The sequence below is a fragment of the Haliotis cracherodii genome, unplaced genomic scaffold (genome assembly GCF_022045235.1).
Source record: "Haliotis cracherodii isolate W230 unplaced genomic scaffold, xgHalCrac1.p SCAF_1, whole genome shotgun sequence".
In the NCBI taxonomy this organism is placed as follows: domain Eukaryota; kingdom Metazoa; phylum Mollusca; class Gastropoda; order Lepetellida; family Haliotidae; genus Haliotis; species Haliotis cracherodii.
In genome coordinates this window covers 57,412,483-57,426,723 of record NW_027266264.1, presented here as the reverse complement: position 1 = coordinate 57,426,723, position 14,241 = coordinate 57,412,483, and positions in this window count along the sequence as shown.

Here is a 14,241-nt window from a genome sequence, read left to right as displayed (position 1 = left end):
TTTTCTTTGACTATAAGACAGTGTTACTTCAGCATCTCTAATATCTTTTAAAACTAAAAACAGACATTTGATCTACGATAAAACATATTTATCAGTTTGAATAAATATAACGTCAGGCATGGCTTATTATGCTGATGGTAGGTTTAGCCTTATCTCTGTACAAAGACCATAAGCATGAAATGTAATGAATGAACAATTTGCTTGTAAATCTGAGATACAAATAAAAGCGAAAATAATTCATTCATTTTTTTCAAAACAAACCAATAGCTTGTTAATGTGACTCAAAGACCATTAGTTTGAAAATGTGAGACATAAACAAACCATGAGCATGTAAATGTTCAAAAGGAACCGAAAAACGTAATCAAAGTAATTGAGATGTCTTGCAATTATGGCGGTGGTACGAGTAGCCTTACCCTTTGTTATAGACCAGTCGCATGTAATTGTGCTGCACAATTACAAAGCATTAGCACATAAAGATGGTACATTCAGATGCGAGTGTGCTGCACTATATATACATTTGGAGCTTCAGAAGAAACCTCGTTGGGAAGAAGTTACTTCCACATCACGCGGTCACAAAAGGATGCGCAGACAGCAACGGCAATCCAGACATCTAAATTACTATTTTTATATCTAAACAATAAATTACTGTTTTCATATCTTAACAATAAATAACTGTTTTCATATCTAAACAGTAAATTACTGTTTTCATATCCAAACAATAAATTACTGTTTTAATATCTAAACAATAAATTAATGTTTTAATATCTTAACAATACATTACTGTTTTAATATCTAAACAATAAATTACTGTTTTCATATCTTAACAATAAATTACTGTTTTCATATCTAAACAGTAAATTACTGTTTTCATATCTAAACAATACATTACTACCACACCAGGGTGTACTAAGTTTTTGAGCCGTCAATTAAAATACATAGATTATTATCAGTGAGAAAATCTTCAATGGAAAAGGAAAAGTCCCCATAGAGGATCATAGCCTATGATTATACAAGAGTTTCGGGAGTTGGTCACATTATGATAGTACATTTTGTAGTTCGGACTGTTGAAGACCTGAAGAGGGTGGAATATAAAATGAGCACAAAGTGAAACAAAGTGCAATGTGAGTCGAATTGCAAGAGCCCGCAGAATAACATTCAATGTATAGGGCTGTGGATCACTTCCTGCCTCACCAAAATAGAACATCCCTCTGAAACCTTAACAGTTGAAGGAGAAAAATAAATGTTTTTACGCCAGTCAAATTAGTCGTTGGCTTGAGATATGTCTCTTGAAAACATATTGCTGACGGTTGAAAATCATGTAGTAATAATAGCAATTCATTAATCTTGGTCCTTAGACTTGGTCCAATGCCACTGTAAAAGTTGGTTATACCTGTTCATGTTACCGGGGTCCGAAGGACGGGCGATCTAATTTGACTTGACCGTGATGACTTGCTTCTGTTGCGCCCACGGTGACACATGGTTATGGTTTTGGTTGTTGCCTCTGTTGAGTTTATTGGAGTAACCACAATATCTTTCCGGGTTTCAACAGATGTAACAGATTTATAACAGCTGACGAATAAGAGGCTGTGCGGGTCTGCTGCTGAATTGAAAGTAATAAGCGCTTGGCATCAGGGTAAGAGATTTTTGAAATGTGTAGCAATGGGATGGATTTGGAATATGTGTCCATTCCGATGTTACTATATTCTGCTTTGATTGCTTTTGGAAGTTTGTGAAGTGCAAATGTAATTAGATAGGTATTAGTGTTGGTGATTGAATTGTTGAATTGTTGGTTTTCGATTTTTGCATTCTATTCAGAGGAAAACGTTTCTAATTTCTAACACTTTAAACATCACAGGCAATGCCATAGGGGGATTTTGCAGTACATAGCAAAAGGATTGACTCTCAGAGGCAGACCATGAATAGATTGTACAACTGCAAAATAAAATGTTCCAACTATCTGGAGATGAAAAAGACTACTCTTCTTCAGAAAATGAGCTTTTAATCTAATGCACGTTTGTTTTTTCTTGGTTGTTCCGTGGATATTGTGTATATGATTCACCATCCCAGCTCACCGCTCACCTTCCACCACCGAGTGTCATAAAGACGCTGCACAATACCAGTGGATCTCAAACTGGCAGCACAAAGTATACTGAGATGATATACACATTGTCAAGCAGACTTATTGAATATGAAGCAATCCATCAGATTGGCTCATGAGCCAAACTGGGTCAAGAGCTTAAGTGAAAAAATAATTCTGAAATACAATTTGTGCAAATAAAATTAATCAACAGGGCAGGACTTTACCAGTCGATTGATAGGATCAGGCCATCCAGCCACCCGTCTGGCCCATGTTAGTTGTGTGTTTGACTAAGGAACGCTAGTCTGGGAGTCCAGGGGATACATTCGGCTCCCCACGGCGTCATATCTTAAGCAAATAGTCTTCTTATGAAACGGTGGGCCCTTTACTTCTTTCATAAAGTACTGCGTAAGTGAGTGGGCTGCATTCTACTCCGCTTTTATCAAAATTACAGCAATATCACCAGAAATCTGTTTGATGCAATTTACTCATGTGGGGAGTCGAATCCAGGGCCCACTTGCACAAAACGATATTAGCGCTAAGATTATTGTAAGCCTATGCTAAAGTATGGGAGTTACGATCATCTTAGCGCTAAGATCGTTTTGAGTAAGTGGGCCCAGGACTTTAGTGGGATGAGCAAACGCTATTACCCAAGTAATAATTACAAAATGTCCCGCTTGCATCCCAAGTACCGAGTTGTCCGACTCGTCATTGTTCTCGGTGCCTTGGTACATAACAATCTGTTAACTGCCATTGGGAGAGAACCCAGTTTTGCTGCCAGGAACACAGCCCTTCTGACACTTCTGAGGCTTCACATTTTCCCAAAAGTTCTTCTTAGTGGGAGTCACATTCGCTGTCTGGAAATATCAACCGAACCCTCTTTGCTGCATTTATTTCTTTTAATCTGTATGATAATAATAATAATAATAATAATATAAGTCCTATAGTCCTTGCCAAACTGCCCAATAGTAGAGGTATCATAAGGACAAGTAGAACTTTGCCATTTTTAGGGTTTTGCTATTTGATATCATTATAAGGACTAGTGGACTGAAACTGTTAGTTTCTATTGCTGCCTTTTGACTCGACAAATGCAACATTCTTCATCTGAAACGTGGCAAGGTTGAAAAGGGAGGATCAGTCAGTTTACTGGGAGGAGGAGTTATTGACCATCTCGTGGAAGGTCAGGCCTATACCTACTTTGGGACGCAGGTTAGGAACAAACTCCAGAATGCCCATATCAAGGACAAACTTCGGGCTGAGTACAAATGTAGACTCAAAACAATTTGGAGTTCAGAGCTGAATGCTCGCAATAAAGTTGAAGCTATACCTGTCCTTTGGTGTTGTTTATTGGACGAAACAAGAAATTTACGGTATTGACACTCTCACACGAAGAATTATGTCAGAAAATAGATCCCACCAACCCCGTTCTTCCATCAATCGTTTATATTAACTAATCATAATGGGAGGGCGTGGTTTGATTAACTTGGAGGCTCTTCGTGATAGAAACTATGCAATTTTGCACACATTTATTTGTCTGATAAACCTCTTGTGAAGAATGTCAAGTCTCATGATGAAACAAGGCATTGCACAATTTTCGAGCCGAGCCAAGGAATCTTATGATCAGTGTTGATTTTGTTGATGGTTCTGTTCTGCTGGACGGTACAGAAATGAGTGTCAACCAAGCGAGGTGTCATATCAAATCGGCCCAGATTCAGATTTACAAGGAGAGGCTATCTGAACGACCACGGCATCGAGTTTATATGCAGTGTGTTGAGACGATCCTTCGCTTGGATGAAGTCGAAAAAGTGAAACAGATCATAAAAAAAGTTTGTATACTGCTCAAGACCGGAGGCACGGGTGGCCCAGTCGTCTAAGGCGCCGCGATTCGCGGTCCCTTGGGCACGCCAGAACCTATGATTGTGGGTTCGAATCCCGGTTCGCCCCAGTTATGTTTCTAGGTTTGTCAGCACCATACCCGTGCTCATTGGTTTCACCAAAGTGGTTAACTTCTGAGACCTGCATCACTTTGTGCTTTCCTCCCACATTAAGTTGGCACGCCGTGATGTAACTGGAATACTGTTAAAAGCGGCGTTAAACCCAACACACTCACTCACTGCTCAGGACCACTCACTTCCCACTCGAAACCGCCAATGTGTGATTTTGCATCAATATATAAATATGCAATGAACTTAATGAGACTGTCCAACACATTGTCAGTGGATGCCAAGCACAGTATCTTAAGCGACATGATGGGTAGCTCGATCATTTTATTAGCGTCTTCCCGATGCTTGTGGTTTTGATACAGAGGTCCATCCATAGTACGACCCAGAATATGTAGGCGTCAAGGAAAATGATACATACACATTGTTTTGGTACAGGCCCGTATATAGCCTCAGACCTATCCAGGCCAAAAAATTGTCCTTTTTGATAAATACAATGAAATTAATTATATCATTGAACTTCTTCTCCCTTTTGACACGAATGTGATTTAAAGATTCAGGAAAAACATGGCAAATATGCGGACCTTGCTTTCGAAATGTCACGCTTGCATCCCGAGTACCAAGTTGTCCGACTCCCCATTGTTCTCGGTGCTTTAGGTTTGGTGCCTCCCAGTCTGACTGGGAGAGTACCCGAGTTTGCTACCAGGAATACAGCCCTTCTGACAATCTGGGTAATGCAGAAGGCTGCAGTGTGGGGGAATCTTCACATTCTCCGACAATTTCTGGGAGAAGTCCCATTCGCTGTCTGGGCTGAGTGTGGAGCTGGCAAGGGCCCTGAGCTGATGATGAGCCTAACCAGCCTGATTGTGCCAGGATCACCCAAACCCTCTTGGCTCCTTCATTTTAATTTGTAAATGATACTAAAAATGATAATGATGATTATACATTTATATAGCGCTAAGCACCAGTTAAAAACTGCTCAGAAGCACTTGCGATAGGTTTGGGCTTTGCTGGACACATCACTGACTTAAATGTTTCCATGTCTTGGATGCTTCTAATGTTAGGTGGTAGAGAGTTCCAGCTTTACATTTGCAAAGGACGACTACCAAAATTGGTATCTACAAGAGATGCTGATCACTGGAACGAAGAGATCTTGTTGGTTGATATGCCAAGATGTGAGGTATGTTGCACGCAGCATTATTTCTATCTGATCCTGTCGGAGACTTTCAGCCAGTGCATATCTCTTAGTATTGGCGAAACACGGTCAAGCAGTCGGGATCTTGTTATTATTGCGGCAGCAGTGTTCTGGACATGCTGCAGTTTCTAGATCAAGTGATTCTGTAAGCCACTGAGGAGGCTGTCGCATATTACTCATGACTGGGCGAAAATAGGAGCTGTTTTGCTATGTATGTATCTGCGAATGAGGCCGATGTTTCTGATGTTATAATGTGCCTACTTGCAGATTATATTGATATGGAGTTCTTGGAACCGTCACCTCCTCTGTGCGCCTGGAACAATGACGTGAGTGGCGCCAAACCCAACGTACTTACTCGTTCACCTTTCCTTCTCAGGTATCAGAGATATAAATATGAATGTGCATGGGAAAGATGATGTTTTTAAACATTTAAAAGTTGAACTTCAATAGTACAGTAAACTGAATTTGCTTTCCTGACATGCATTCCCGAACTACATTCACCAGATATCCCAAAACTGAATGGGCTTTAACTTCAACATGTTTTGACAGAATATCAAATGAGTAAAGAAGAATTGCTGTTCGTGGGTGCAATGAATCTAAATCGAAAGTAATCACAAACTACTTTAAAATATAAAATATCATATCAACTGTTGAATAATAACACACTTTCAAAATTCAGAATAGCGAATCAAATAACTGGATCGTACAGGCTTCTCCATTCAATGTTTATCAACTGATATTTAACACGGTAACATTCCATACAAAGCATACACAGTGAAGTATGTGAAACCTACCCACAAACCCATTTCTGACACCGAACGCTGCATCCTATACAGCAACATCTGTAGCATTCGAAATAATATAAATGAAATAGAAATGCTTATTTTACACTTTAATGTTTAGTTTAGAAACTGTTCCAGAGTAAACCTCACCTCTTCCATCCTCGCAAATTTGTAAATCTGGACTACTTCTCCTTGAAAGGAACGGTTTGGTTGGAAAGAGTCCCAGAGTGAAATGGAACTCTTCCATCCTGGCAACCAGTGCCAGGCCAGTCGGGTGCACACCCATTTGGACATTCACAGCTGATCACATTGCACACGTCTCGTTTGACAGTAGCCACATTATCTGCTGCATCCGTCACATAGGTGCCAGCCGATGGAGCAAAGCTGACACACACCCGCTGGGCAAACATGTGAATAGACACAGGACACCGTTTTTGGTTTGTGGGGCGGTCTAGAAAAAAGATCAATTTGATAAATATCCTTAATGATCGGGTAAACAAAATCAATATTATCTCTAGATTCGAGTCATATTGCAATTTCAGCAATATTTTCAAAATCTACTTTGTAAGTAAACTCAAATATAGTATGTACATCTATCTGGCAGTAGAAATATTCTAATTACATAAAGACGATGTCTCAGTTTACACTGGTCCCCCTAATGCCTGACCTGGCCCCGAAAAGGGCACCAGATCCGTGAGCATAGTTCCACTTGAAGAAACATTCCAAACATTCGTATGTGCACGGATTCGCTTATGTTCATTCATCAAGCCAAAACTAACACATGAGTTTCTTTCTTTGACTTACAAGACGACGGCTGGTCTGGAAGCAGCTTATGAAGAAATGGTAAAATGGTCGAATGCGACATGTACATGATTATCCGACATATACACCTGGAAAAATCTAAACACAACTTTTTATTAATACTTATAAGGGTAGTCATATTTAAAAAAATATACTGTAATCTGGTGACGAAACTTGTTTGTTGTGTTCAAAATGTGACATATGCTTAAATTGAAATTGAGAAACCAAACTGGATTATCTTATATTTATTATAGCATATACATTTATATAGGGCATCATTCTCTACGCTGTGCTCTGGACCCTTGACGATCCCGGGGTAGAAAAGGTCTTCAGCAACCCATGCTTGCCGTAAAAGGTGACTATGCTTGTCGTAAAAGGTGACTAACGTGATCGGGTGGTCAGGGTCGCAGACTTGGTTGATGAATGTCATCGATCCCAATTGCGAGGATCGATGCTCATGATATTAATCACTGGATTGTCTGGTCCAGACTCGATTATTTACAGACCGCCGTCATATAGCGGGAATATTGCGGCGTGAAACAACAAACCAACCAACCAACTGTGCTCTGTGAGCTTTTCCGGACCGCCTCCATGGTTTAGTGGTAGAGCGTCTGCCCGGAGAGGGCAAGGTCGGTGGTTCGATGCCAAAAGTCATACCAAAAGACGTCAAAAGATGGTACTTGTTGTTACCCTGTATGGCGCTCGGCATTAAGTGGCTAAAACAAGGACTGATCGGCTTGAAGTCAGTATACTGTGTCTGAGTGGGATATTATATCGGCGTTACTCCGGATTAGTGCACATACACACACACACACACACACAAACACACGCACACGCAAGCACACACGCACGCACGCACGCACGCACGGACGCGCGCGCGCGCGCTCCCCAAGGAGAAACCGATGTTGTAATCTGAGTGAGCGAGTGGGTTGATACAGGGGAAGCAACTCCGAAAGGTAAGCCGGTGTATGGTTGTTGTGGCGTTAGTCGTCCATGACAAGAATCTTGTACTCGATTCTGGGAGATATTGGCAGCCACTTTAACTCCCACAGAACCTGGGCCATATGCTCGATTGTTCGAGTTCTGGGAATGATTATAGCAGCGGCGTTTTTGAGAACTTGCAGACGACGGACTTGATCTTCAGTGATGTTTGCAAGGAGGCTATTTTCATAATCCGTACGTGACATCACAAGTGAACTAATTTAGCTGCATCACTGGGACTTATGTTTCCATGAAGCTTTCCGATGCATATAAGCACTTCTGATTATATTGAGTTTTGATCATACATTTTGTGTATTTGATCGAACCAAACTGCCAGGTTTTTTGTTTTTGTTATTGGCGCATTTCTAACAATAACAGTTGTCAGCTGAAGTGACATATTCGGCCGAATAGAAGACATTTTGTTTTATGTTCATTTAGTTTCTAAATAATAAATAAAAGTAGACAAAACCTGTCAACCTGTCAACAAAGGACTGTTAAAGAACAAGACTTATCACAGATATATATTTAGAACTCGTACTTCTGCTACCTACAATACGAATGGTGACGAATCCGCGTCGGGTGGAAGACCTATTCAAAATGAAATCGCAAGTTCGTAGGCTTGATATTAATATTCCAGTTCTTTCCTTTTGTTCATTAACCTTTACATCGTTTAAATGACGATTTTCTTGGTCTCCCTGTCCACTTCATTAGGTTTACCATGGCGCCTCTTCAATTTTGCATATTTAAGATATTGTATTCTCGAGGCGAAATGCACTACCATGTCCGAAAGGTTTGCGACTATTCATAACCCAGCGCCTCTAATGAAGCTTTAGAGCGAGGTTCATTAACATTTCACATAGGCCCATTTAGGACAGAAAGAAGCTTTCGATTTGTAATGGTCGATTGTAGATACAGGTCCTTTGTTTCGTTGTGGAACAATCCTACGTGTTGTGTGTGGTTTTAAATGATTTAACATAGCACTGCTTGAAACATACGGTATGTATATCTCCATTCGTCCAAAACAAACTCAAAAACCATCTGGGCAGAAGCGTAGAAATCACATGGGTAGAGTCTAATTGAGTTAAGCTGACAGGGGTCATAGCCTTTTAACAAAGAATATCGCTGACGTCACTGTCTGAGAATACACTCTCCCGTCAATGTATTTTCTATCGTGTTTTCTTCCTCCAATGTATTGCAGCATATGTTTAAAAAATTTCATCAGTGTAGTAACAGTAATATTTTATCTACACCTGTACTTATGATTATTCCAAAATAGCCGCCGACTTTGATAAAATGAAAACTTTGTACTGTTATATGACTGTTTTATTCCACGGCGGTGTTATCGTCATAACAGCTGTTTGCATCAGAGGTGGATGCTATGATTTTGAATATCCAACAGACCAATTAGAATAGAATATGGTGGAATACACAATTAATTACAGTACTAGATCAAGCTTTTAACATGCATTTGTTCGCTATATATTGTTTCGATCAGGAAACAAACCATGTAGCTGTGAAACAATGTATTTGGTTGAAAAGCTGTAAAATTTCAAAACGAAAAAAATGTTACAACCCCGACTTAAAATCCTTGTTAAGTTACTGATAAAATAATATACAAGGATTGCTGGTAGAAAATAACATATGAAAGGAGAAGGTAAGATTTATTGTTATTAAAATATTGTTTAATTATATTTATTTTGATCATTTCCACGGAAACTACATGTATTTTGAAAGGGTCAAGTACATGTAGTTGAATGTACTGAATGTTCAGGAAAGTTCTGGAAATGACTTGATGACTGGTCAAGGCCAGTGAATCCACACTAGAGATGTGAACATTTGTTAGAACGATCAACGACTTACAATAGATTGACAGGAAACAGTGTTCCATGTATCAGTTTCAGAAGATGATACATACAAAGGGGAAATCAAGTGAACATACACATTTTGGCAAAGTAGTTAAACACGGGATACCTTTGTTATGAACAACGGTTTGTTGTTATGATCGCTACCATATGCCAACGTTTGAGAAGAAAATGCTATAACCAGAGCGAGCTAAAATACGAATACACAGTTCCATCTACACCCACACTTGTCACTAATTTGTTGCCTATAAAGTCAATTGCCTATACGAACCATGTCATCACTGATGTAGTAAAAGTAGTCAAGTCAAATGTATTATTTTTTCAGGCTCGGCCTGCACACATCGACGTTACGTACATTGTATGAACACATTGTTAAGGAGAGAAGTATCAAAATTTGTATCGCATTTGAAGAAATCTGAAGACAATAAAGTAGACACAATTTATGGATAACAACTTCTTTAATTACTGTAGGGGCGACTTTTCGGTATAGATTTGTATACCGTTATCAAGCAAGACTCATTTAATGTTAATCATTGGCAACAATTTTACAATACAATTTACTAATAACCAAAAAATGGGCTTAAAATACACCATTGCCGTAAGCTTTACATGAAGAAATGGAATGACAATCGGGCGAGGAATGTCATCCATTTAACGTTGCGCTGTCAAATTTCCATAAACGATGACCAGTGGCGTTCTCTGTTGCTATAATATTTCTCCCGACACTCCCTCCACCATACGGTACGACCTCCAGAACGCAAAATGCTGTCGTTCGTTCTCCCCTTCGGTAATAAATGCCCCCACTTAGGAAAGACGTTATTTAATGATTATACAATAATTTCATAAGAAATATAGATTGGGTCGATTCAGACGGTTACAGGCCGGCAAAGCCACATTTCGAAAATAGATAGCCCAAATTGATGTGGCTCTCGCGGCAATGGTTATGGTTGCGTGATTGTATAATGTGGCTCTTGCGGCTATGCTGTCAAAACATGCTTTGTGATTCTAACAGGTTACCGAATATAACAAAACAAGTCTTGTTTTCTCATTTTTTATTCAACAAGGATAATATATTCATCAAAACTTTACATTGATGAATATGAATATGAATTGTAAGTGGGTCAAACTCTAGACCTCCTCTATTAGCAAAATCGCATAGGTACTGAAACAAGTTGACATAACACTCTTTTGTTCGATTGGACAACAAACAGTAAACTAATGGAAACATATGGCCAAACACCTCAGCATGTAAACAATAAATATGATCTAACAACTTGGGACAGGCATAAAATGTACCATCACAAAATACAATGTCTGCAGAACACAAATGTTCAATGTTCTTGTCTGTAGTGAAGATGAAGATGTCGTCACTAACACGGTGTAGGAACTGGTCGCCTCCCTCAGTCTGGGAGTATTAAATTAGGAGTATAATTAAAATGTGGGACACTCATATAAAGGTATCGGTAATCGGATTAATTACTTACCCGCTAGAATAGGTGAAATGCACTCAGCTGAAAATGTGGCTCTACCGGCATTAGCCATTTCTGAAATGTGGCTCTCCCGGCTAGACACCATTCAGACACGGATCATGTACTGTTGACTTGGGGATGATGGGCGGTGATGACAATATATTGCTGTATATACGATAGCTACGCGATAAATCGCAAAGAACAATGAAGAAAGGAGCGTTGTTTATTCCACGATAAAACATTGTTCTATCATGGACGTCGTTTCTGGAGATTCGAACATGCTCCCGCACCTTGGTGACGTCATATATTGGACGACGTCATATTTGAGAGGCAAGAATCTAGTAAGTTGTTCCCCATAGATGTAGCTGGGCTACGCAGATAAACGCAGTGATCGAACGATCGCAAACAAAATTGGAAGAGAAATGACAAGTAGTATTAGGAGAAAAGGTACAAATGATCGACGTGGGAATTGTGACAATATGCGGAAAATACAAAACTTAACCCACCTGTTCGTAAAATGGACTTGTCCGACATTTCCGAGGTAGAATTCTGTCATTCATTATTTAACAATAAAACACTGCTTCTTGAGAAAATCAAATTAAGAAATAGTCATTCTTTATTTGACTTTTTCTGATATTTAGTCCAGGTATTCAACACGGTCGTTTCTTTTTAATTGTACAACTTATTTTTAGCGTGACAATTATATTCATAACTATTGAAAAAATAGGTAACGGTTCAGTTATAGTGTCAAGGTATAACAAGTGAATTAACGTTCATTAGCCTCAGTAATATGTCAGGGCATTATGACTTCTACTGAATTAAGTAAACAGTAATAAATGTAGTTCATACCGTCTCACATTTTCAATACGGAACGTACATAAATGATCTTTGTTCCATCAAATGTGAAAGGTTTTAAAAGGCATCAACGTTCCTTCTTGTTAATATACAGTCGACTTTGTTCAAACCGGCATCGACCGCCTCCGTGGTCGAGTGGTAGAGCGTCCGCCCGGAGAGCGGAAGGTCCGGAGTTCGATCCCGGCCGCGTCATACCAAAAGACGTTAAAAGATGGTACTTGTTGTTACCCTGTCTGGCGCTCGGTATTAAAGGGCTAAAACAAGGACTGGTCGGCTCGGAGTCAGTATACTGTGTCTGAGTGGGGTATTCATGTTAAACTGCGGCATGGTATCTCAGTGAGCTAGCACTATAAATCGGCATCAGTCCGGACTAGTACAAGCAGCCACACACACACGTGCATGCACGTCGCTATATAAGTGCAATAATCTTGGACGCGACGTTAAACCCCATTTCACCTCACCTCAAACCGGCATCAGAAGGGACTACAAATAATCAAAGAAATCCCATCAAAGACAACCACAGTTATTATGGTCCGTCATAGGTACATTTCGTGTAGTTCGCGTTGACCATGCAAGTCGGTGTTCATTTGGCAAATTAGAGTTACTGATTTTGGCTTGTGCCATACACTAAGTCTGATGCAATTCCCTATGCTTGCTTTTACATGTGTATGTGACGGTGCCACAGGTGGAGCAGCATACGCTCACCTTTTCGCGAACATCTGGTATCATAACTATTTGACAGTAATTCATAAACACATGCTTATGGTGTAGTCGCAATCGTACAATTGACTTTCTTATGATTATAGAAATGATTTTTTCGCTTTTGTTTTAATGTACTTAATGTTCACAAACATAGCGGTTTGATGTGATAGCTATTTATTCATTACATTTGTGTATGCAGTAATTGATTGCTTTCCTCCTTGTATGAAATCGTTGAAAGCCACTAACTAATTTATAGAGCACTCAGTCCATTAGCGCTATCGAAGTTTCTGTTGTATTATCAGCCATAACCCGAACATGGAGTCACCAAGCAGGAGCTGGCTGCAGGCATTCCTTTACCTCCAAGCCATAAGTTCAACTTATGAGTGTCTTTTTGAAGAAAACGCATTTAAATATGGCGGTGCAAACGTATACATTGACGTTCAGTACAATTCGCTACTGACGACAATTTCTAACATTAATTCTCAGGGCGAATGTGCTATCTACATTGCACTGAGACGGCAGTTCCGGTGGTTCGTGTACAACAAGATGGAGAAGACGTGTGTCACCAGTAAATGTTGGGCGGTTCCTGTACAACAATCACAGTCATCAGACAATGTTTATTATAAACAAGAAGGTGAGATATTATGTCATATATACGACAAATACATATATGGAATGTATATAACGTTTGTAAATGGTTATCGTTTCTAATCGTTTACAACCTCTTAAAAAAGTATAGTGAAAAACGTTGTCAAGCTTGAAACGATTATACTGTAGTTTTACAAAACTATTAAAATGTTCTATACTATCATGGTTTCAGAAGTTTTACATTTTATTGACTACGATAGTTGTTCTGTAAAGACATGTTTGTTCATTAAATATGTGCTCCAAAAATGCATCCGGAGCCTATAGGTCGCGCTTCACCTGCAGTCATGTTGTTTTAGATAAAGAATCTGTTCTCCAAAACGCACCCGATGCAGAACGATCGCATCGCCTGAACACCCCAACTTATGGCTGTGACTGCACATGAAATGTTAGGGTTGTGAACAAATATAAGGCGGTAGCGCGCATCAGTTAGTTAGCGGCTGTGAGTTCGTTAGAGAGTTCGTTAGAGAGCTGGTTAGTTACATGGTTAGTTAAATGGTTCGTTAGACAGTGTTCAGACTCCCGAAGGAGTAACCAACACTTAAGCATACAGTAACTGTTAGCATTAGTTCTGGATATTTAGTTTCTTTCATTTGAGGTTTATTCATCTTTCCTTCACATAATAACAGGTAATCACGTTTATTTCCTATATAGATCTTCATAGTTTTTAATAGATTATCACGTTTAGTTCCTTGTTTCATTTAAAAAAAGGTAATTCATACAAATTTAAGATTAGTTTTCAATTAAGTTAAACCAAGCTAAAAAATATTCACTGCACAACAATAGTACCCAACGTTATTATTTAGCATGATGGTTTATAAGCATTATTTCAGAAAAGTCATTTCATTTAAACTGTGTCAGTCTCCTTGTGTTTACTGTTTATGTAGAGTAGTCTTCCCTATTCATTTTATATTATTTGTTTCCGATCTTAT